We start from the raw sequence: 26329 nt of genomic DNA on the forward strand, positions 1-26329 counted from the left end.
AAGGTTCCACATAAGAGGTTGTTACAAAAGTTATGTGGTAGGGGGTAATATATTAGCATAGATAGAGGATTGGTTAAAGGACAGAAAACAGAGAGTTGGGATAAACGGGTCATTTTCAGGTTGGCAGGCTGTAACTAGTGGGTACTACAAGGATCAGTGCTTGGGCCTCAGGTATTTACAATCTATATCAATGAATTAGATGAAGGGACCAAGTTTGCTGATGATACAAAGCTAGGTGGGAAAGTAAGCTGTGAGGAGGTCACAAAGATGGATTAAGTCAGTGGGCAAGAAGGTGACAGATGGAGTATAATATGGGGAAATGTGAGGTTATTCACTTTGGTAGGAAGAAGAGAAAAACAATATTTTTTAAATGGTGAGAAACTACTACATGTTGGTATTCCGAGAGACTTGGGTGTCCTCGTACAAGAAACACAATAAGTTAGTATACAGGTACAGCAGGCAATTAGGAAAGCAAATGGCATGTTGGCCTTTATTGCAAGGGGGTTGTAGTATAAGAGTAAGGAAGTCTTCTAACAGTTGTACAGGGCTTTGGTGAGACCTCACCTGGAGCACTGCGTATAGTTTTGGTCTTATCTAAGGAAGGATATATTTGCCTTAGAGGCGGTGCAACGAAGGTTCACTAGATTAACTCCTGAGATGAGAGGGTTGTCCTATGAGGCGAGGTTGAGTAGAATGGGCCTATACTCTCTGGAGTTTAGAAGAATGAGAGGTGATCTCATTGAAACATATAAGATTCTAAGAGGGTTTGACACGATGGGCCGAAGGGCCTCTATCCGTGCTGTATGACTCTATGACTCTATGACAGTAGATGCTGAGAGGTTGTTTCCCCTGGCTGGAGAGTCTAGAACTAGGGGGCATAATCGCAGGATAAGGGGTCAGCTATTCAAGACTGAGATGAGGAGGAATTTCTTCACTCAGGGTTGTGAATCTTTGGAATTCTCTACCTCAGAGGCTGTGGATGCTGAGTTATTGAATATATTCAAGGCTGAGATCGATAGATTTTTGGACTCTCGGGGAATCAAGGGAAATGGGGATCGGACAGGAAAGTGGAGTTGAGGTCGAAGATCAGCCATGATCTGATTGAACGGGGGAGCAGGCTCGAGGGGCCGTATGGCTTTCTCCTGCTCCTATTTCTTATGTTCTTGTGTAAAATAGCTAGTGATGGGAAATTACTACTGTTCTCCCTCTCCCGTTGGCTTTCATATTTCCTCTTAAAGTAACAGACAACTTTAAAAGACGTGTTGGCTTTTGCGGCTCTGGGAAACCAATCATAACTACAGAAGTTTGAGTCCCCGTTCCTCCCCAGCTAATTTGAAAATGCCCTGCCAGGAACGTGCCAAGTTCATTTCTGGTCAGTACTATTCTTTGATTTCAGCAGAGATTGCAACAGGGGACCCTGCAATTGGCTTCAGCCTCTCTGTACTAAGGCAGCAAAAAAAAACAGGATTCCTGCTTCTCAGTGCCACCCAATGATTCATGTGGACATGGGTGAATGACAGGGTCAGACTTTGCTATGAAACACCCCATGTTCAAATATAGTGCTGACACTCAGCTTACATATGATGATTGACCATTTGGACAAGATATTTGTCCATGATGTGGTCTACATGTATTTTAGCAAGGCCTTTGACAAGGTCCCACATGGCAGACTGGTCAGAAAAGTAAAAGTCCATGGGATCCAAGGGAATGTGGCAAGTTGGATCCAAAATTGGCTGAGTGGCAGGAAGCAAAGGGTAATGGTCGACGGGTATTTTAGTGACTGGGAGACTGTTTCCAGTCGGGCTCTGCAGGGCTCAGTACTAGGTCCCTTGCTTTGTGATATATATTAAAGATTCGGACTTAAATATAGGGGGCAGGATGAAGAAGTTAGCAGATGATACAAAAATTGGCCGTGTGGTTGATGGTGAGGAGGAAAACCGGAGACTGCAGGAAGATACCAATGGACGACAGCTGGGCAAAAAAGTGGCAAATGGAATTCAATCCGGAGAAGTGTGAGGTGATGCATTTGGGGAGAGCAAACAAGGCAAGGGTCTACACAATAAATGGGGGGATACTTAGAAGTGTAGAGGAACAGGGGGACCTTAGAGTGCATGCCCACAGATACCTGAAGGTAGTAGGACAGGTAGATAAGGTGGTTAAGAAGGCATATGGGATACTTGCCTTTATTAGCTGAGGTATAGGTATAAAATCAGGGAGGTTATGCAAGAACTGCATAAAACATTGGTTACGCCACAGCTTGAGTACTGCGTACAGTTCTGGTCACCACATTACAGGAAAGATGCGATTGCACCAGAGAGGGTATGTAGGAGATTTACGAGGATGTTGCCAGGACTGGAGAATTTTAGCAATGAGGAAAGATTGGACGGGCTGGGGTTGTTTTCTTTGGAACAGAGGAGGCTGAGGGGAGATTTAATTGAGGTGTATAAAATTATGAGGGGCCTAGATAGAGTGAATAGGAAGAACCTATTTCCCTGAGCAGAGAGGTCAATAACCAGGGGGCATAGATTTAAAGTAATTGGTAGAAGGATTAGAGCTGAGAAAACAATTTTTCACCCAGAGGGTGGTGGGGGTCTGGAATTCACTGCCTGAGAGGGTGATAGAGGCAGAAACCCTCAACTCATTTAAAAAGTACCTGGATGTGCACTTGAAGTACCATAACCTACAGGGCTATGGACCAAGTGCTGGAAAGTGGGATCAGGCTGGATAGTTCTTTTTCAGCTGGCACAGACATGATGGGCCGAATAGCCCCTTCTGTGCCATAAATTTCTATAATTCTATACTGGAGGGTAGAACTGTACCTTGGCACAAGTTAGCACCTTAAGAGAAGAGGTAAGAACAGTGCAAGGAGAAAATGTCAAACTTTAAAAATAATATATGTATACTAGTCAGCGGCTGGTGGCTTTACTTGTGGGGAGTTAGCATTGGCTACATTAGATGACAGTGTCAATGACAGCGTGTTCTTTTTTTATTCGTTCACGGGATGTGGGCGTCGCTGGCGAGGCCAGCATTTATTGCCCATCCCTAATTGCCCTCGAGAAGGTGGTGAGCCGCCTTCTTGAACCACTGCAGTCCGTGTGGTGACGGTTCTCCCACAGTGCTGTTAGGAAGGGAGTTCCAGGATTTTGACCCAGCGACAATGAAGGAACGGCGATATATTTCCAAGTCGGGATGGTGTGTGACTTGGAGGGGAACGTGCAGGTGGTGTTGTGTAAGGGGTTTCTTTTTTACTGTTTCTCGGGCTTATAATAGGTCAGCCAGTTATGTTTTCCTGAGCTGCCCTGCCCGCAGTGCGGTTGCGAATCGCTTACCCCTTCCTGATTCTGAGCTGAGGACTTATCGAGTGGTAACAAAGACAGACAAACAGACCAGTGGATTGGTACAAGGAAAACCAATGTTTATTAATAAGAAAACTAAAACTACAAGGTAAACAGTATAATACAGAAGATAAAGAAATCGCTATGGATGGAATACAGTCTTACACTTATCGGGTTGAAAGAAACGGACACATCGAGGGAAAATTCTAAAATCACAAGTTTAGCAATATCCCTTAACCCCCAACCTTACACTTATGCTAGGTTGTCTTGTGGCGGCCAGAAAATTAATGCTCACCGGTGAAACAGATGAAAAAGGCCTGGCCTCCTGCTGCGTTTGCGAGGTTTTTCTGGATGGCCTGCCTTCTCAAGTCTGAGCTAGTGAGCAGCAGGACCCCGGCCACCAGGCGAAGAGAGCAGCTAGAGAGAGATACTGGGCAGCCCCAGTTATACCCTCTTGGTAACAGGTTTTTTTCATACCTTATCAGCTTGCTTCATTGTTTGATTTAAGCATGAAACGTAAGACAAAGGACCCCATCTCTGGCCCATTTACATTAATGGCCATTTCCTGTATCGATCTGTTCGCTAACTGCTTTACCATTGTTCCGAATGTACCTTGATGGTTCACCTTTTGTCCTGCGATCACTTCCTGCTCGAATTTTGATGTGTTGGCCGGCCATGTTGATAGCTTGCCTCAGGGCTAGAATGCAGCTGCATTGTTTAAAGAAACCTGTCTGAAACATGAAGCCTGCCGAGTTGTTGAGAATGCAATTTCAAATCTGCCGGTCCTCGGCCATGTGTCTGACTGCAGCCATTTTGAGAGACCTTGGATTTTTAAAAAAACAGTCACACCAGGGTTTCTTTAATAACTTCAATAAATCTTCGGGGTGGGGGGAACATGTGAAATTTTGCGAATCCCTTCAGTTGTTCCCATGTGCCTGCTGCTCTTGTCCTTCTAGGCGGTAGAGGTCGTGGGTTTGGGAGGTGCTGTCGAAGAAGCCTTGGCGAGTTGCTGCAGTGCATCCTGTGGATGGTACACACTGCAGCCACAGTGCGCCGGTGGTGAAGGGAGTGAATGTTTAGGGTGGTGGATGGGGTGCCAATCAAGCGGGCTGCTTTATCTTGGATGGTGTCGAGCTTCTTGAGTGTTGTTGGAGCTGCACTCATCCAGGCAAATGGAGAGTATTCCCTCACATCCTGACTTGTGCCTTGTAGATGGTGGAAAGGCTTTGGGGAGTCAGGAGGTGAAGATTTCAGATGGGTGTTTGAGTAAAGTGTGCTGTTGAGTTGGGTTTTTAAGGGAAAATATTGAGGATTTTTGGGGCTTAGTTGGGATATAATAGTGAATGAGGAGAAAGGGGTAGTGAGTGGTTGAGGGATAAAAGAAATAATGGAATGGCAGTGACTATTTGAGGGCTTGGAGTGACAAGATATGCTGAGTGGGATACTTAGATTTTAGTTTGGTGGGTGAAGAAGACAGTGATGTTGGAAAGAAATTTTAAAAGGGAAGAGTAATTCCCAAACAATACAGGTGGCACGTAACTTTCCAAAAAAAGTGGGGAACAGGCATTCACAAAATGACAGGGTAATGCACGTTCAAAAAAAAGGACAGTTGGGAACCAAAGTTCGAGAAAGAGAAAAGTAGGGACTAGTGGCTCAAAGAAAGAACACATTCATAACAGGGAGCGGAGGACAGGCACGGGGCAGCGGGGGACAGGCACGGGGCAGCGGGGGACAGGCACGGGGCAGCGGGGGACAGGCACGGGGCAGCGGGGGACAGGCACGGGGCAGCGGGGGACAGGCACGGGGCAGCGGGGGACAGGCACGGGGCAGCGGGGGACAGGCACGGGGCAGCGGGGGACAGGCACGGGGCAGCGGGGGACAGGCACGGGGCAGCGGGGGACAGGCACGGGGCAGCGGGGGACAGGCACGGGGCAGCGGGGGACAGGCACGGGGCAGCGGGGGACAGGCACGGGGCAGCGGGGGACAGGCACGGGGCAGCGGGGGACAGGCACGGGGGAGCGGGGGACAGGCACGGGGGAGCGGGGGACAGGCACGGGGGAGCGGGGGACAGGCACGGGGGAGCGGGGGACAGGCACGGGGGAGCGGGGGACAGGCACGGGGGAGCGGGGGACAGGCACGGGGGAGCGGGGGACAGGCACGGGGGAGCGGGGGACAGGCACGGGGGAGCGGGGGACAGGCACGGGGGAGCGGGGGACAGGCACGGGGGAGCGGGGGACAGGCACGGGGGAGCGGGGGACAGGCACGGGGGAGCGGGGGACAGGCACGGGGGAGCGGGGGACAGGCACGGGGGAGCGGGGGACAGGCACGGGGGAGCGGGGGACAGGCACGGGGGAGCGGGGGACAGGCACGGGGGAGCGGGGGACAGGCACTGGGGAGCGGGGGACAGGCACTGGGGAGCGGGGGACAGGCACTGGGGAGCGGGGGACAGGCACTGGGGAGCGGGGGACAGGCACTGGGGAGCGGGGGACAGGCACTGAGGAGCGGGGGACAGGCACTGAGGAGCGGGGGACAGGCACTGAGGAGCGGGGGACAGGCACTGAGGAGCGGGGGACAGGCACTGAGGAGCGGGGGACAGGCACTGAGGAGCGGGGGACAGGCACTGAGGAGCGGGGGACAGGCACTGAGGAGCGGGGGACAGGCACTGAGGAGCGGGGGACAGGCACTGAGGAGCGGGGGACAGGCACTGAGGAGCGGGGGACAGGCACTGAGGAGCGGGGGACAGGCACTGAGGAGCGGGGGACAGGCACTGAGGAGCGGGGGACAGGCATTGGGGAGCGAGAGACAGCGGGGGACAGGCATTGAGGAGCGAGGGACGGGCATTGAGGAGCGAGGGACAGCGGGGGACAGGCATTGAGGAGCGAGGGACAGCGGGGGACAGGCATTGAGGAGCGAGGGACAGCGGGGGACAGGCATTGAGGAGCGAGGGACGGGCATTGAGGAGCGAGGGACATCGGGGGACGGGCATTGAGGAGCGAGGGACAGCGGGGGGACAGGCATTGAGGAGCGAGGGACAGGCATTGAGGAGCGAGGGACAGCGGGGGACAGGCATTGAGGAGCGAGGGACAGCGGGGGACAGGCACGGGGGAGCGGGGGACAGGCACGGGGGAGCGGGGGACAGGCACGGGGGAGCGGGGGACAGGCACGGGGGAGCGGGGGACAGGCACGGGGGAGCGGGGGACAGGCACGGGGGAGCGGGGGACAGGCACGGGGGAGCGGGGGACAGGCACGGGGGAGCGGGGGACAGGCACGGGGGAGCGAGAGACAGGCACGGGGGAGCGAGAGACAGGCATTGAGGAGCGAGAGACAGGCATTGAGGAGCGGGGGACAGGCATTGAGGAGCGGGGGACAGCGGGGGACAGGCATTGAGGAGCGAGGGACAGCGGGGGACAGGCATTGAGGAGCGAGGGACGGGCATTGAGGAGCGAGGGACAGCGGGGGACAGGCATTGAGGAGCGAGGGACAGCGGGGGACAGGCATTGAGGAGCGAGGGACAGCGGGGGACAGGCATTGAGGAGCGAGGGACGGGCATTGAGGAGCGAGGGACGGGCATTGAGGAGCGAGGGACATCGGGGGACGGGCATTGAGGAGCGAGGGACAGCGGGGGACAGGCATTGAGGAGCGAGGGACAGCGGGGGACAGGCATTGAGGAGCGAGGGACAGCGGGGGACAGGCATTGAGGAGCGAGGGACAGGCATTGAGGAGCGAGGGACAGCGGGGGACAGGCATTGAGGAGCGAGGGACAGCGGGGGACAGGCACGGGGGAGCGGGGGACAGGCACGGGGGAGCGGGGGACAGGCACGGGGGAGCGGGGGACAGGCACGGGGGAGCGGGGGACAGGCACGGGGGAGCGGGGGGACAGGCACGGGGGAGCGGGGGACAGGCACGGGGGAGCGGGGGACAGGCACGGGGGAGCGGGGGACAGGCACGGGGGAGCGGGGGACAGGCACGGGGGAGCGGGGGACAGGCACGGGGGAGCGGGAGACAGGCACGGGGGAGCGAGAGACAGGCATTGAGGAGCGGGGGACAGCGGGGGACAGGCACGGGGGAGCGGGGGACAGGCATTGAGGAGCGGGGGACAGGCATTGAGGAGCGGGGGACAGGCATTGAGGAGCGGGGGACAGGCATTGAGGAGCGGGGGACAGGCATTGAGGAGCGGGGGACAGGCATTGAGGAGCGGGGGACAGGCATTGAGGAGCGGGGGACAGGCATTGAGGAGCGGGGGACAGGCATTGAGGAGCGGGGGACAGGCATTGAGGAGCGGGGGACAGGCATTGAGGAGCGGGGGACAGGCATTGAGGAGCGGGGGACAGGCATTGAGGAGCGGGGGACAGGCATTGAGGAGCGGGGGACAGGCATTGAGGAGCGGGGGACAGGCATTGAGGAGCGGGGGACAGGCATTGAGGAGCGGGGGACAGGCATTGAGGAGCGGGGGACAGGCATTGAGGAGCGGGGGACAGGCATTGAGGAGCGGGGGACAGGCATTGAGGAGCGGGGGACAGGCATTGAGGAGCGGGGGACAGGCATTGAGGAGCGGGGGACAGGCATTGAGGAGCGGGGGACAGGCATTGAGGAGCGGGGGACAGGCATTGAGGAGCGGGGGACAGGCATTGAGGAGCGGGGGACAGGCATTGAGGAGCGGGGGACAGGCATTGAGGAGCGGGGGACAGGCATTGAGGAGCGGGGGACAGGCATTGAGGAGCGGGGGACAGGCATTGAGGAGCGGGGGACAGGCATTGAGGAGCGGGGGACAGGCATTGAGGAGCGGGGGACAGGCATTGAGGAGCGGGGGACAGGCATTGAGGAGCGGGGGACAGGCATTGAGGAGCGGGGGACAGGCATTGAGGAGCGGGGGACAGGCATTGAGGAGCGGGGGACAGGCATTGAGGAGCGGGGGACAGGCATTGAGGAGCGGGGGACAGGCATTGAGGAGCGGGGGACAGGCATTGAGGAGCGGGGGACAGGCATTGAGGAGCGGGGGACAGGCATTGAGGAGCGGGGGACAGGCATTGAGGAGCGGGGGACAGGCATTGAGGAGCGGGGGACAGGCATTGAGGAGCGGGGGACAGGCATTGAGGAGCGGGGGACAGGCATTGAGGAGCGGGGGACAGGCATTGAGGAGCGGGGGACAGGCATTGAGGAGCGGGGGACAGGCATTGAGGAGCGGGGGACAGGCATTGAGGAGCGGGGGACAGGCATTGAGGAGCGGGGGACAGGCATTGAGGAGCGGGGGACAGGCATTGAGGAGCGGGGGACAGGCATTGAGGAGCGGGGGACAGGCATTGAGGAGCGGGGGACAGGCATTGAGGAGCGGGGGACAGGCATTGAGGAGCGGGGGACAGGCATTGAGGAGCGGGGGACAGGCATTGAGGAGCGGGGGACAGGCATTGAGGAGCGGGGGACAGGCATTGAGGAGCGGGGGACAGGCATTGAGGAGCGGGGGACAGGCATTGAGGAGCGGGGGACAGGCATTGAGGAGCGGGGGACAGGCATTGAGGAGCGGGGGACAGGCATTGAGGAGCGGGGGACAGGCATTGAGGAGCGGGGGACAGGCATTGAGGAGCGGGGGACAGGCATTGAGGAGCGGGGGACAGGCATTGAGGAGCGGGGGACAGGCATTGAGGAGCGGGGGACAGGCATTGAGGAGCGGGGGACAGGCATTGAGGAGCGGGGGACAGGCATTGAGGAGCGGGGGACAGGCATTGAGGAGCGGGGGACAGGCATTGAGGAGCGGGGGACAGGCATTGAGGAGCGGGGGACAGGCATTGAGGAGCGGGGGACAGGCATTGAGGAGCGGGGGACAGGCATTGAGGAGCGGGGGACAGGCATTGAGGAGCGGGGGACAGGCATCGAGGAGCGGGGGACAGGCATCGAGGAGCGGGGGACAGGCATCGAGGAGCGGGGGACAGGCATCGAGGAGCGGGGGACAGGCATCGAGGAGCGGGGGACAGGCATCGAGGAGCGGGGGACAGGCATCGAGGAGCGAGGGACAGCGGGGGACAGGCATCGAGGAGCGAGGGACGGGCATCGAGGAGCGAGGGACAGCGGGGGACAGGCATCGAGGAGCGAGGGACAGCGGGGGACAGGCATCGAGGAGCGAGGGACAGCGGGGGACAGGCATCGAGGAGCGAGGGACAGCGGGGGACAGGCATCGAGGAGCGAGAGACAGCGGGGGACAGGCATCGAGGAGCGAGGGACAGCGGGGGACAGGCATCGAGGAGCGAGGGACAGCGGGGGACAGGCATCGAGGAGCGAGGGACAGCGGGGGACAGGCATCGAGGAGCGAGAGACAGCGGGGGACAGGCATCGAGGAGCGAGAGACAGCGGGGGACAGGCATCGAGGAGCGAGAGACAGCGGGGGACAGGCATCGAGGAGCGAGAGACAGCGGGGGACAGGCATCGAGGAGCGAGAGACAGCGGGGGACAGGCATCGAGGAGCGAGAGACAGCGGGGGACAGGCATCGAGGAGCGAGAGACAGCGGGGGACAGGCATCGAGGAGCGAGAGACAGCGGGGGACAGGCATCGAGGAGCGAGAGACAGCGGGGGACAGGCATCGAGGAGCGAGAGACAGCGGGGGACAGGCATCGAGGAGCGAGAGACAGCGGGGGACAGGCATCGAGGAGCGAGAGACAGCGGGGGACAGGCATCGAGGAGCGAGAGACAGCGGGGGACAGGCATCGAGGAGCGAGAGACAGCGGGGGACAGGCATCGAGGAGCGAGAGACAGCGGGGGACAGGCATCGAGGAGCGAGAGACAGCGGGGGACAGGCATCGAGGAGCGAGAGACAGCGGGGGACAGGCATCGAGGAGCGAGAGACAGCGGGGGACAGGCATCGAGGAGCGAGAGACAGCGGGGGACAGGCATCGAGGAGCGAGAGACAGCGGGGGACAGGCATCGAGGAGCGAGAGACAGCGGGGGACAGGCATCGAGGAGCGAGAGACAGCGGGGGACAGGCATCGAGGAGCGAGAGACAGCGGGGGACAGGCATCGAGGAGCGAGAGACAGCGGGGGACAGGCATCGAGGAGCGAGAGACAGCGGGGGACAGGCATCGAGGAGCGAGAGACAGCGGGGGACAGGCATCGAGGAGCGAGAGACAGCGGGGGACAGGCATCGAGGAGCGAGAGACAGCGGGGGACAGGCATCGAGGAGCGAGAGACAGCGGGGGACAGGCATCGAGGAGCGAGAGACAGCGGGGGACAGGCATCGAGGAGCGAGAGACAGCGGGGGACAGGCATCGAGGAGCGAGAGACAGCGGGGGACAGGCATCGAGGAGCGAGAGACAGCGGGGGACAGGCATCGAGGAGCGAGAGACAGCGGGGGACAGGCATCGAGGAGCGAGAGACAGCGGGGGACAGGCATCGAGGAGCGAGAGACAGCGGGGGACAGGCATCGAGGAGCGAGAGACAGCGGGGGACAGGCATCGAGGAGCGAGAGACAGCGGGGGACAGGCATCGAGGAGCGAGAGACAGCGGGGGACAGGCATCGAGGAGCGAGAGACAGCGGGGGACAGGCATCGAGGAGCGAGAGACAGCGGGGGACAGGCATCGAGGAGCGAGAGACAGCGGGGGACAGGCATCGAGGAGCGAGAGACAGCGGGGGACAGGCATCGAGGAGCGAGAGACAGCGGGGGACAGGCATCGAGGAGCGAGAGACAGCGGGGGACAGGCATCGAGGAGCGAGAGACAGCGGGGGACAGGCATCGAGGAGCGAGAGACAGCGGGGGACAGGCATCGAGGAGCGAGAGACAGCGGGGGACAGGCATCGAGGAGCGAGAGACAGCGGGGGACAGGCATCGAGGAGCGAGAGACAGCGGGGGACAGGCATCGAGGAGCGAGAGACAGCGGGGGACAGGCATCGAGGAGCGAGAGACAGCGGGGGACAGGCATCGAGGAGCGAGAGACAGCGGGGGACAGGCATCGAGGAGCGAGAGACAGCGGGGGACAGGCATCGAGGAGCGAGAGACAGCGGGGGACAGGCATCGAGGAGCGAGAGACAGCGGGGGACAGGCATCGAGGAGCGAGAGACAGCGGGGGACAGGCATCGAGGAGCGAGAGACAGCGGGGGACAGGCATCGAGGAGCGAGAGACAGCGGGGGACAGGCATCGAGGAGCGAGAGACAGCGGGGGACAGGCATCGAGGAGCGAGAGACAGCGGGGGACAGGCATCGAGGAGCGAGAGACAGCGGGGGACAGGCATCGAGGAGCGAGAGACAGCGGGGGACAGGCATCGAGGAGCGAGAGACAGCGGGGGACAGGCATCGAGGAGCGAGAGACAGCGGGGGACAGGCATCGAGGAGCGAGAGACAGCGGGGGACAGGCATCGAGGAGCGAGAGACAGCGGGGGACAGGCATCGAGGAGCGAGAGACAGCGGGGGACAGGCATCGAGGAGCGAGAGACAGCGGGGGACAGGCATCGAGGAGCGAGAGACAGCGGGGGACAGGCATCGAGGAGCGAGAGACAGCGGGGGACAGGCATCGAGGAGCGAGAGACAGCGGGGGACAGGCATCGAGGAGCGAGAGACAGCGGGGGACAGGCATCGAGGAGCGAGAGACAGCGGGGGACAGGCATCGAGGAGCGAGAGACAGCGGGGGACAGGCATCGAGGAGCGAGAGACAGCGGGGGACGGGCATCGAGGAGCGAGAGACAGCGGGTGACGGGCATCGAGGAGCGAGGGACAGCGGGTGACGGGCATCGAGGAGCGAGGGACAGCGGGGGACGGGCATCGAGGAGCGAGGGACAGCGGGGGACGGGCATCGAGGAGCGAGGGACAGCGGGGGACGGGCATCGAGGAGCGAGGGACAGCGGGTGACGGGCATCGAGGAGCGAGGGACAGCGGGTGACGGGCATCGAGGAGCGAGGGACAGCGGGGGACGGGCATCGAGGAGCGAGGGACAGCGGGGGACGGGCATCGAGGAGCGAGGGACAGCGGGGGACGGGCATCGAGGAGCGAGGGACAGCGGGGGACGGGCATCGAGGAGCGAGGGACAGCGGGGGACGGGCATCGAGGAGCGAGGGACAGCGGGGGACGGGCATCGAGGAGCGAGGGACAGCGGGGGACGGGCATCGAGGAGCGAGGGACAGCGGGGGACGGGCATCGAGGAGCGAGGGACAGCGGGGGACGGGCATCGAGGAGCGAGGGACAGCGGGGGACGGGCATCGAGGAGCGAGGGACAGCGGGGGACGGGCATCGAGGAGCGAGGGACAGCGGGGGACGGGCATCGAGGAGCGAGGGACAGCGGGGGACGGGCATCGAGGAGCGAGGGACAGCGGGGGACGGGCATCGAGGAGCGAGGGACAGCGGGGGACGGGCATCGAGGAGCGAGGGACAGCGGGGGACGGGCATCGAGGAGCGAGGGACAGCGGGGGACGGGCATCGAGGAGCGAGGGACAGCGGGGGACGGGCATCGAGGAGCGAGGGACAGCGGGGGACGGGCATCGAGGAGCGAGGGACAGCGGGGGACGGGCATCGAGGAGCGAGGGACAGCGGGGGACGGGCATCGAGGAGCGAGGGACAGCGGGGGACGGGCATCGAGGAGCGAGGGACAGCGGGGGACGGGCATCGAGGAGCGAGGGACAGCGGGGGACGGGCATCGAGGAGTGAGGGACAGGCATTGAGGAGTGAGGGACAGGCATTGAGGAGCGAGGGACAGCGGGGGACAGGCATTGAGGAGCGATAGACAGCGGGGGACAGGCATCGAGGAGCGATAGACAGCGGGGGACAGGCATCGAGGAGCGATAGACAGCGGGGGACAGGCATCGAGGAGCGATAGACAGCGGGGGACAGGCATCGAGGAGCGATAGACAGCGGGGGACAGGCATCGAGGAGCGATAGACAGCGGGGGACGGGCATCGAGGAGCGATAGACAGCGGGGGACGGGCATCGAGGAGCGAGAGACAGCAGGGGACGGGAGTCATAACTAGCAGAAAGGAAGATGGTAGTGGTTGTTGGAGGCCAATCATCTCAGCCCCGAGGGCATTGCTGCAGGCATTCCTCAGGGCAGTGTCCTATGCCCAACCATCTTCAGCTGCTTTATCAATGACCTTCCCACCATCATAAGGTCAGAAACGGGGATGTTCGCTGATGATTGCACAGGGTTCAGTTCCATTTGCAACCCCTCAGATAATGAAGCAGTCCGAGCCCGCATACAGCAAGACCTGGACAACACCCAGTCTTGGGATAGTAAGTGTCAGGTAACATTTGTGCCAGGCAATGACCATCTCCAACTAGAGAGAGAGTTTAACCACCTCCCCTTGATATTCAACGGCATTACCATCGCCGAATCCCCCACCATCAACATCCTGGGGGTCTCCATTGACCAGAAACTTAACTGGACCAGCCATATAAATACTGTGGCTACAAGAGCAGGTCAGAAGCTGGGTATTCTGCGGCGAGTGACTCACCTCCTGACTCCCCAAAGCCTTTCCACCATCTACAAGGCACAAGTCAGGAGTGTGATGGAATACTCTCCACTTGCCTGGATGAGTGCAGCTCCAACAACACTCAAGAAGCTCGACACCATCCAGGACAAAGCAGCCCGCTTGATTGGCATCCCATCCACCACCCTAAACATTCACTCCCTTCAGCACCGGTGCACAGTGGTTGCAGTGTGTACCATCCACAGGATGCATTGCAGCAACTCGCCAAGGCTTCTTCAACAGCACCTCCCAAACCCGCGACCTCTACCACCTAGAAGGACAAGGGCAGCAGGCACATGGGAACAACACCACCTGCACGTTCCCCTCCAAGTCACACACCATCCCGACTTGGAAATATATCGCCGGTCCTTCATAGTCGCTCGATCAAAATCCTGGAACTCCCTTCCTAACAGCACTGTGGGAGAACCTTCACCACACGGACTGCAGCAGTTCAAGAAGGCGGCTTGCCACCACCTTCTCAAGGGCAATTAGCGATGGGCAATAAATGCTGGCCTTGCCAGCGATGCCCACATACCATGAACAAATAAAAAGAAAGACATTTAGGCACAAATAACAGTGGGGGACAGATATTCAGAATCAAAAGACAGTGTGGGAGAGACATTGAGGAGCAAAAGACAGTGGGGGACAGGCATTCAGGAATAAAAGACAGTGGGGGACAGGCATTGAGGAATAAAAGACAGTGGGGGACAGGCATTGAGGAATAAAAGACAGTGGGAGACAGGCATTGAGGAACAAAAGACAGTGGGGGACAGGCATTGAGGAACAAAAGACAGTGGGGGACAGGCATTGAGGAACAAAAGACAGTGGGGGACAGGCATTGAGGAACAAAAGACAGTGGGGGACAGGCATTGAGCAATAAAAGACAGTGGGGGACAGGCATTGAGGAACAAAAGACAGTGGGGGACAGGCATTCAGGAATAAAAGACAGTGGGGGACAGGTATTGAGGAACAAAAGACAGAGGGGGACAGGCATTGAAGAATAAAAGACAGTGGGGGACAGGTATTGAGGAACAAAAGACAGAGGGGGACAGGCATTGAAGAATAAAAGACAGTGGGGGACAGGCATTGAGGAACAAAAGACAGTGGGAGACAGACATTGAAGAATAAAAGACAGTGGGAGACAAGCATTGAGGAACAAAAGACAGTGGGAGACAGACATTGAAGAATAAAAGACAGTGGGAGACAGGCATTGAGGAACAAAAGACAGAGGGGGACAGGCATTGAAGAATAAAAGACAGTGGGGGACAGGCATTGAGGAATAAAAGGCAGTGGGGGACAGGCATTCAGCATAAAAGACAGTGGGGGACAGGCATTGAGGAACAAAAGACAGTGGGGGACAGGCATTGAGGAATAAAAGACAGTGGGGGACAGGCATTGAGGAATAAAAGACAGTGGGGGACAGGCATTGAGGAATAAAAGACAGTGGGGGACAGGCATTGAGGAACAAAAGACAGTGGGGGACAGGCATTGAGGAATAAAAGACAGTGGGGGACAGGCATTGAGGAATAAAAGACAGTGGGGGACAGGCATTGAGGATGATCTTGTATGATATGGGTATGATCTTGTGTCCATTACAGAAACATGGCTGCAGGGTGACAATGACTGGGAATTAAATATGCCAGGGTATTTAACAATCAGGAAGGACAGGCAGGAAGGAAGGGGAGGTGGGGTCGCTATGTTAATTAAGGAAGAAATCACTGTAATACAGAGAAATGATATTGGGACAAAGGATCAGGATAATGAAACAGTTTGGGTAGAGATAAGGAATAATAAGGGAAAAAAACACCAGTGGGCGTAGTATGTCGGCCTCGAAAGAGTTGCAACTCTGCTGGAAGAAGTATTAACCAGGAAATAGTCGGGGCATGTAATAAGGGAACAGCTATATTTATGGGGGATTTTAACTGTCATATTAACTGGACAAATCAAATTGGGCAGGGCAGCCTTGAGGAAGAGTTTATTGAGTGTATTAGGGATGGATTTCTTGAGCAGTATGTAACTGATCCTACAAGGGGGCAAGCAACCTTGGATCTGGTCCTGTGTAATGAGCCAGGATTAATTAATAATGTCCTAGTTAAGGATCCCCTTGGAATGAGTGACCATAACATGGTTACATTCCATATCCAATTAGAGGGTGAGAAGGTTGGTTCTCAAACAAGCGTACTGAGCTTGAATAAAGGAGACTATGATGGTATGAGAGCGGAATTGATTAAAGTGGACTGGGAAAATAGATTAAAGGGTAAGACGGTACATGAGCAGTGGTGTTCATTTAAGGAGTGGTGTTCATTTAAGGAGTTATTTTACAACTTTCAAAAAATATATATTCCACTGAGGAAAAAAGGGTGTAAAAGAAATGACAGCCATCCGTGGCTAAGTAAAGAAATTAAGGATAGTATCAGACTAAAAACAAGGACATATAAGGTAGCCAAACTTAGTGGGAGGATAGAAGATTGGGAATTCTTCAAAAGACAGCAAAAAGTAACTAAAGGATTGATTAAGAAAGGGAAGATAGATTATGAAAATAAATTAGCAAAAAATATAAAAACAGATAGCAAGAGTTTCTACAGTTATATAAAAAGAAAAAGGGTGGCTAAGGCAAACGTAGGTCCCTTGGAGGATGAGACCGGGAAATTAATGGTGGGAAACATGGAGATGGCAAAAATGCTGAACAAATATTTTGTTTCAGTCTTTACGGTAGAGGACACTAAGAATATCCCAACACTGGACAAAAAGGGGGCTCTAGGGGGGGGGAGGACCTAAATACGATTAAAATCACTAAGGAATTGGTACTCAGTAAATTAATGGGACTCAAGGCGGATAAATCCCCTGGACCTGATGGCTTACATCCGAGGGTCTTGAGGGAAGTGGCAGTAGGGATTGTGGATGCTTTGGTAATAATTTTCCAAAATTCTCTGGACTCGGCAAAGGTCCCGGCAGATTGGAAAACTGCTAATGTAATACCCTTATTTAAAAAAGTGTAGTAGGCAGAAAGCTGGAAATTATAGACCAGTTAGCCTAACATCTGTGGTGGGTAAAATTTTGGAGTCTATTATTAAGGAGACAGTAGCGGAACATTTGGATAAACATAATTTAATAGGAAAAAGTCAGCATGGCTTTATGAAGGGGAAGTCATGTCTGACAAATTTGCTTGAGTTCTTTGAGGACATAACGTACAGGGTGGATAAAGGGGAACCAGTGGACGTAGTGTATTTAGACTTCCAGAAGGCATTCGACAAGGTGCCACATAAAAGATTATTGCTCAAGATAAAGAATCACTGGATTGGGGGTAATATTCTGGCATGGGTGGAGGATTGGTTATCTAACAGGAAGCAGAGAGTTGGGATAAATGGTACATTCTCGGACTGGCAACCTGTAGCCAGTGGTGTTCCGCAGGGGTCGGTGCTGGGTCCCCAACTCTTTACAATCTATATTAACGATTTGGAGGAGGGGACCGAGTGTAACATATCGAAGTTTGCAGATGATACAAAGATGGGAGGGAAAGTGGAGAGTGAGGAGGACATAAAAAACCTACAAGGGGATATAGACAGGTTGGGTAAGTGGGCGGAGATTTGGCAGATGCAATACAATATTGAAAAATGTGAGGTTATGCACTTTGGCAGGAAAAATCAGAGAGCAAGTTATGATCTTAATGGCGAGAAACTGGAAAGTACTGCAGTACAAAGGGATCTGGGGGTCCTAGTGCAAGAAAATCAAAAAGTTAGTATGCAGGAGCAGCAGGTGATCAAGAAGGCCAACGGGATGTTGGCTTTTATTGCTAGGGGGATAGAATATAAAAACAAGGAGGTATTGCTGCAGTTATATAAGGTATTGGTGAGACCGCACCTGGAATACTGCATACAGTTTTGGTCTCCATATTTAAGAAAAGACATACTTGCTCTCGAGGCAGTACAAAGAAGGTTCACTCGGTTAATCCCGGGGATGAGGGGGTGGACATATGAAGAGAGGTTGAGTTGATTGGGACTCTACTCATTGGAGTTCAGAAGAATGAGAGGTGATCTTATTGAAACATATAAGATTGTGAAGGGGCTCGATCGGGTGGATGCGGTAAGGATGTTCCCAAGGATGGGCAGAAAATTGGACATGAAGCTGAGTTTGGATCGGTCAAGGCCCTGTGGATGGCGGAGCGGGCCCAGGGGCTGAGCGGCCGGGTCCTGCTCCAACTTGTGTTCTTTAGATTTGAGGTTAGGATCAGATCAGCCATGATCTTATTGCATGGCGGAGCAGGCTCGAGGGGCCGATTGGCCTACTCCTGCTCCTATTTCTTATGTTCTCATGTTCTTAATAAAAGACAGTGGGGGACAGGAATTCAGGAACAAGACTGTGGGGGACAGGCATTGAGGAACAAAAGACAGTGGGGGACAGGCATTGAGGAATAAAAGACAGTGGGGGACAGGCATTGAGGAATAAAAGACAGTGGGGGACAGGCATTGAGGAACAAAAGACAGTGGGGGACAGGCATTGAGGAATAAAAGACAGTGGGGGACAGGCATTGAGGAACAAAAGACAGTGGGGGACAGGCATTCAGGAACAAAAGACAGTGGGGGACAGGCATTCAGGAATAAAAGACAGTAGGGGACAGGCATTGAGGAATAAAAGACAGTGGGGGACAGGCATTGAGGAATAAAAGACAGTGGGGGACAGGCATTGAGGAATAAAAGACAGTGGGGGACAGGCATTGAGGAATAAAAGACAGTGGGGGACAGGCATTGAGGAATAAAAGACAGTGGGGGACAGGCATTGAGGAATAAAAGACAGTGGGGGACAGGCATTGAGGAATAAAAGACAGTGGGGGACAGGCATTGAGGAATAAAAGACAGTGGGGGACAGGCATTGAGGAATAAAAGACAGTGGGGGACAGGCATTGAGGAATAAAAGACAGTGGGGGACAGGCATTGAGGAATAAAAGACAGTGGGGGACAGGCATTGAGGAATAAAAGACAGTGGGGGACAGGCATTGAGGAATAAAAGACAGTGGGGGACAGGCATTGAGGAATAAAAGACAGTGGGGGACAGGCATTGAGGAAGAAACGACAGTGGGGGACAGGCATTTAGGAACAAAAGACAGTGGGGGACAGGCATTGAGGAATAAAAGACAGTGGGGGACAGGCATTGAGGAATAAACGACAGTGGGGGACAGGCATTGAGGAATAAACGACAGTGGGGGACAGGCATTGAGGAATAAACGACAGTGGGGGACAGGCATTGAGGAATAAACGACAGTGGGGGACAGGCATTGAGGAATAAACGACAGTGGGGGACAGGCATTGAGGAAGAAACGACAGTGGGGGACAGGCATTGAGGAACAAACGACAGTGGGGGACAGGCATTGAGGAACAAAAGACAGTGGGGGACAGGCATTGAGGAACAAAAGACAGTGGGGGACAGGCATTGAGGAACAAAAGACAGTGGGGGACAGGCATTGAGGAACAAAAGACAGTGGGGGACAGGCATTGAGGAAGAAAAGACAGTGGGGGACAGGCATTGAGGAAGAAAAGACAGTGGGGGACAGGCATTGAGGAAGAAAAGACAGTGGGGGACAGGCATTGAGGAATAAAAGACAGTGGGGGACAGGCATTGAGGAATAAAAGACAGTGGGGGACAGGCATTGAGGAATAAAAGACAGTGGGGGACAGGCATTGAGGAATAAAAGACAGTGGGGGACAGGCATTGAGGAATAAAAGACAGTGGGGGACAGGCATTGAGGAATAAAAGACAGTGGGGGACAGGCATTGAGGAATAAAAGACAGTGGGGGACAGGCATTGAGGAATAAAAGACAGTGGGGGACAGGCATTGAGGAATAAAAGACAGTGGGGGACAGGCATTGAGGAATAAAAGACAGTGGGGGACAGGCATTGAGGAATAAAAGACAGTGGGGGACAGGCATTGAGGAATAAAAGACAGTGGGGGACAGGCATTGAGGAATAAAAGACAGTGGGGGACAGGCATTGAGGAATAAAAGACAGTGGGGGACAGGCATTGAGGAAGAAACGACAGTGGGGGACAGGCATTGAGGAATAAAAGACAGTGGGGGACAGGCATTGAGGAATAAAAGGCAGTGGGGGACAGGCATTGAGGAATAAAAGACAGTGGGGGACAGGCATTGAGTAATAAAAGACAGTGGGGGACCGGCATTGAGGAATAAAAGACAGTGGGGGACAGGCATTGAGGAATAAAAGACAGTGGGGGACAGGCATTGAGGAATAAAAGACAGTGGGGGACAGGCATTGAGGAATAAAAGACAGTGGGGGACAGGCATTGAGGAATAAAAGACAGTGGGAGACAGGCATTGAGGAACAAAAAACATAGAGGGACAGACATTCAGGAATAAAAGAGAGTGGGGGACAGGCATTGAGGAATAAAAGACAGTGGGGGACAGGCATTGAGGAATAAAAGACAGTGGGGGACAGGCATTGAGGAATAAAAGACAGTGGGGGACAGGCATTGAGGAATAAAAGACAGTGGGGGACAGGCATTGAGGAATAAAAGACAGTGGGGGACAGGCATTGAGGAATAAAAGACAGTGGGGGACAGGCATTGAGGAATAAAAGACAGTGGGGGACAGGCATTGAGCAATAAAAGACAGTGGGGGACAGGCATTGAGGAATAAAAGACAGTGGGGGACAGGCATTGAGGAATAAAAGACAGTGGGGGACAGGCATTGAGAGATAAAAGACAGTGGGGGACAGGCATTGAGGAAGAAAAGACAGTGGGGGACAGGCATTGAGGAAGAAAAGACAGTGGGGGACAGGCATTCAGGAACAAAAGACAGTGGGGGACAGGCATTGAAGAATAAAAGACAGTGGGGGACAGGCATTGAGGAATAAAAGACAGTGGGGGACAGGCATTGAGGAATAAAAGACAGTGGGGGACAGGCATTGAGGAACAAAAGACAGTGGGCGACAGGCGTTCTGGAACAAAAGACAGTGGCGGACAGGCATTGAGGAACAAAAGACAGTGGGGGACAGGCATTGAGGAATAAAAGACAGTGGGGGACAGGCATTGATGAACAAAAGACAGTGGGGGACAGGCATTGAGGAATAAAAGACAGTGGGGGACAGACATTGAGGTGTAAAAGACAGTGGGGGACAGGCATTCAGGAACAAAAGACAGTGGGGCCAGGCATTGAGGAATAAAAGACAGTGGGGGACAGGCATTGAGGAATAAAAGACAGTGGGGGACAGGCATTGAGGAATAAAAGACAGTGGGGGACAGGCATTGATGAACAAAAGACAGTGGGGGACAGACATTGAAGAATAAAAGACAGTGGGGGACAGGCATTGAGGAATAAAAGACAGTGGGGGACAGGCATTGAGGAATAAAAGACAGTGGGGGACAGGCATTGAGGAACAAAAGACAGTGGGCGACAGGCGTTCTGGAACAAAAGACAGTGGCGGACAGGCATTGAGGAACAAAAGACAGTGGGGGACAGGCATTGAGGAATAAAAGACAGTGGGGGACAGGCATTGATGAACAAAAGACAGTGGGGGACAGGCATTGAGGAATAAAAGACAGTGGGGGACAGACATTGAGGTGTAAAAGACAGTGGGGGACAGGCATTCAGGAACAAAAGACAGTGGGGCCAGGCATTGAGGAATAAAAGACAGTGGGGGACAGGCATTGAGGAATAAAAGACAGTGGGGGACAGGCATTGAGGAATAAAAGACAGTGGGGGACAGGCATTGATGAACAAAAGACAGTGGGGGACAGACATTGAGGAATAAACGACAGTGGGGGACAGACATTGAGGTGTAAAAGACAGTGGGGGACAGGCATTCAGGAACAAAAGACAGTGGGGCCAGGCATTGAGGAATAAAAGACAGTGGGGGACAGGCATTGAGGAATAAAAGACAGTGGGGGACAGGCATTGAGGTACAAAAGACAGTGGGGGACAGACATTGAGGAATAAACGACAGTGGGGGACAGGCATTGAGGAATAAAAGACAGTGGGGGACAGACATTGAGGAATAAAAGACAGTGGGGGACAGACATTGAGGAATAAAATAAAGTGGGGGACAGACATTGAGGAATAAAAGACAGTGGGGGACAGACATTGAGGAATAAAAGACAGTGGGGGACAGACATTGAGGAATAAAAGACTGTGGGGGACAGGCATTGAGGAATTAAAGACAGCGGTGGACAGGCATTGAGCAATAAAAGACAGCGGGGGACAAGCATTGAGGAATAAAAGACAGTGGGGGACAGACATTGAGGAATAAAAGACAGTGGGGGACAGACATTGAGGAATAAAAGACTGTGGGGGACAGGCATTGAGGAATTAAAGACAGCGGTGGACAGGCATTGAGCAATAAAAGACAGCGGGGGACAAGCATTGAGGAATAAAAGACAGTGGGGGACAGGCATTGAGGAATAAAAGACAGTGGGGGACAGGCATTGAGGAATAAAAGACAGTGGGGGACAGGCATTGAGGAATAAAAGACAGTGGGGGACAGGCATTGAGGAATAAAAGACAGTGGGGGACAGGCATTGAGGAATAAAAGACAGTGGGGGACAGGCATTGAGGAATAAAAGACAGTGGGGGACAGGCATTGAGGAATAAAAGACAGTGGGGGACAGGCATTGAGGAATAAAATACAGTGGGGGACAGGCATTGAGGAATAAAATACAGTGGGGCACAGGCATTGAGGAATAAAAGACAGTGGGGGACAGGCATTGAGGAATAAAAGACAGTGGGGGACAGGCATTGAGGAATAAAAGACAGTGGGGGACAGGCATTGAGGAATAAAAGACAGTGGGGGACAGGCATTGAGGAATAAAAGACAGTGGGGGACAGGCATTGAGGAATAAAAGACAGTGGAGGTCAGGCATTGAGGAATAAAAGACAGTGGAGGTCAGGAATTGAGGAATAAAAGACAGTGCGGGACAGGCATTGAGGAATAAAAGACAGTGGGGGACAGGCATTGAGGAATAAAAGACAGTGGGGGACAGGCATTGAGGAATAAAAGACAGTGGAGGTCAGGCATTGAGGAATAAAAGACAGTGGAGGTCAGGCATTGAGCAATAAAAGACAGGGGGGGACAGACATTGAGGAAGAAAAGACAGTGGGGGACAGGCATTGAGCAATAAAAGACAGTGGGGGACAGGCATTGAGGAATAAAAGACAGTGGGGGACAGGCATTGAGGAATAAACGACAGTGGGGGACAGGCATTGAGGAATAAACGACAGTGGGGGACAGGCATTGAGCAATAAAAGACAGTGGGGGACAGGCATTGAGGAATAAAAGACAGTGGGGGACAGGCATTGAGGAATAAAAGACAGTGGGGGACAGGCATTGAGGAATAAACGACAGTGGGGGACAGGCATTGAGGAATAAACGACAGTGGGGGACAGGCATTGAGGAATAAAAGACAGTGGGGGACAGGCATTGAGGAATAAAAGACAGTGGGGGACAGGCATTGAGGAATAAACGACAGTGGGGGACAGGCATTGAGCAATAAAAGACAGTGGGGGACAGGCATTGAGCAATAAAAGACAGTGGGGGACAGGCATTGAGGAATAAAAGAGAGTGGGGGACAGGCATTGAGGAATAAAAGACAGTGGGGGACAGGCATTGAGCAATAAAAGACAGTGGGGGACAGGCATTGAGCAATAAAAGACAGTGGGGGACAGGCATTGAGGAATAAAAGAGAGTGGGGGACAGGCATTGAGGAATAAAAGACAGTGGGGGACAGGCATTGAGGAATAAAAGAAAGTGGGGGACAGGCATTGAGGAATAAAAGACAGTGGGGGGACAGGCATTGAGGAATAAAAGACAGTGGGGGACAGGCATTGAGGAATAAAAGACAGTGCGGGACAGGCATTGAGGAATAAAAGACAGTGGGGGGACAGGCATTGTGGAATAAAAGACAGTGGGGGACAGGCATTGAGGAATAAAAGACAGTGCGGGACAGGCATTGAGGAATAAAACACAGTGGGGGACAGGCATTGAGGAATAAAAGACAGTGGGGGACAGGCATTGAGGAATAAAAGACAGTGGGGGACAGGCATTGAGGAATAAAATACAGTGGGGCACAGGCATTGAGGAACAAAAGACAGCGGGGGACAGGCATGGAGGAATAAAAGACAGCGGGGGACAGGCATTGAGGAATAAAAGACAGTGGGGGACAGGCATTGAGGAATAAAAGACAGTGGGGGACAGACATTCAGGAATAAAAGACAGTGGGGGACAAGCATTGGGGAACAAAAGACAGTGGGGGACAGGCATTGAGGAATAAAAGACAGAGAGGGACAGACATTCAGGAATAAAAGAGAGTGTGGTACAGGCATTGAGGAATAAAAGACAGCGGGGGACAGGCATTGAGGAATAAAAGACAGTGGGCGACAGGCATTGAGGAATAAAAGACAGTGGGAGACAGGCATTGAGGAATAAAAGACAGTGGGGGACAGACATTCAGGAATAAAAGACAGTGGGCGACAGGCATTCAGCAATAAAAGACAGTGGGCGACAGGCATTCAGCAATAAAAGACAGTGGGCGACAGGCATTCAGCAATAAAAGACAGTGGGGGACAGGCATTGAGGAAGAAAAGACAGTGGGGGACAGGCATTGAGGAATAAAAGACAGTGGGGGACAGGCATTGAGGAATAAAAGACAGTGGGGGACAGGCATTGAGGAATAAAAGATAGTGGGGGACAGGCATTGAGGAATAAAAGACAGTGGGGGACAGGCATTGAGGAACAAAAGACATTGGGGGACAGGTATTGAGGAATAAAAGACAGTGGGGGACAGGCATTGAGGAATAAAACACAGTGGGGGACAGGTATTGAGGAATAAAAGACAGTGGGGGACAGGCATTCAGGAATAAAAGACAGTGGGGGACAGGCATTGAGGAATAAAAGACAGTGGGGGACAGGCATTGAGGAATAAAACACAGTGGGGGACAGGTATTGAGGAATAAAAGACAGTGGGGGACAGGCATTGAGTAATAAAAGACAGTGGGGGACAGGCATTGAGTTATAAAAGACAGTGGGGGACAGGCATTGAGTAATAAAAGACAGTGGGGGACAGGCATTGAGTAATAAAAGACAGTGGGGGACAGGCATTGAGGAATAAAAGACAGTGGGGGACAGACATTCAGGAATTAAAGACAGTGGGGGACAGACATTCAGGAATTAAAGACAGTGGGGGACAGGCATTGAGGAATAAAAGACAGTGGGGGACAGGCATTGAGGAATAAAAGACAGTGGGGGACAGGCATTGAGGAATAAAAGACAGTGTGGGACAGGCATTGAGGAATAAAAGACAGTGGGGACAGGCATTGAGGAATAAAAGACAGTGGGGACAGGCATTGAGGAACAAAAGAAAGTGGGGGACAGGCATTGAGGAACAAAATACAGTGAGGGACAGGCATTGAGGAATAAAAGACAGTGGGGGACATGCATTCAGGAATAAAAGACAGTGGGTGACAGGCATTGAGGAATAAAAGACAGTGGGGGACAGGCATTGAGGAATAAAAGACAGTGGGGGACAGGCATTGAGGAATAAAAGACAGTGGGGGACAGACATTGAGGAATAAAAGACAGTGGGGGACAGAAATTGAGGAATAAAAGACAGTGGGGGACAGACATTGAGGAACAAAAGACAGTGGGGGACAGGCATTGAGGAACAAAAGACAGTGGGGGACAGGCATTGAGGAATAAAAGACAGTGTGGGACAGGCATTGAGGAATAAAAGACAGTGGGGACAGGCATTGAGGAACAAAAGAAAGTGGGGGACAGGCATTGAGGAACAAAAGACAGTGGGGGACAGACATTGAGGAATAAAAGACAGTGGGGGACAGAAATTGAGGAATAAAAGACAGTGGCGGACAGACATTGAGGAACAAAAGACAGTGGGGGACAGACATTGAGGAACAAAAGACAGTGGGGGACAGGCATTGAGGAATAAAAGACAGTGTGGGACAGGCATTGAGGAATAAAAGACAGTGGGGACAGGCATTGAGGAACAAAAGAAAGTGGGGGACAGGCATTGAGGAACAAAAGACAGTGAGGGACAGGCATTGAGGAATAAAAGACAGTGGGTGACAGGCATTGAGGAATAAAAGACAGTGGGGGACAGGCATTGAGGAATAAAAGACAGTGGGGGACAGGCATTCAGGAATAAAAGACAGTGGGGGACAGGCATTGAGCAATAAAAGACAGTGTGGGACAGGCATTCAGGAATAAAAGACAGTGGGGGACAGGCATTGAGGAATAAAAGACAGTGGGGGACAGGCATTGAGGAATAAAAGACAGTGGGGGACAGGCATTGAGGAATAAAAGACAGTGAGGGACAGGCATTGAGGAATAAAAGACAGTGGGGGACAGGCATTGAGGAATAAAAGACAGTGGGGGACAGGCATTGAGGAATAAAAGACAGTGGGGGACAGGCATTGAGGAATAAAAGACAGTGGGGGACAGGCATTGAGGAATAAAAGACAGTGGGGGACAGGCATTGAGGAATAAAAGACAGTGGGGGACAGGCATTGAGGAATAAAAGACAGTGGGGGACAGGCATTGAGG

The sequence above is a fragment of the Heptranchias perlo genome, unplaced genomic scaffold (assembly GCF_035084215.1).
Source record: "Heptranchias perlo isolate sHepPer1 unplaced genomic scaffold, sHepPer1.hap1 HAP1_SCAFFOLD_131, whole genome shotgun sequence".
Classification (NCBI taxonomy): Eukaryota; Metazoa; Chordata; class Chondrichthyes; order Hexanchiformes; family Hexanchidae; genus Heptranchias; species Heptranchias perlo.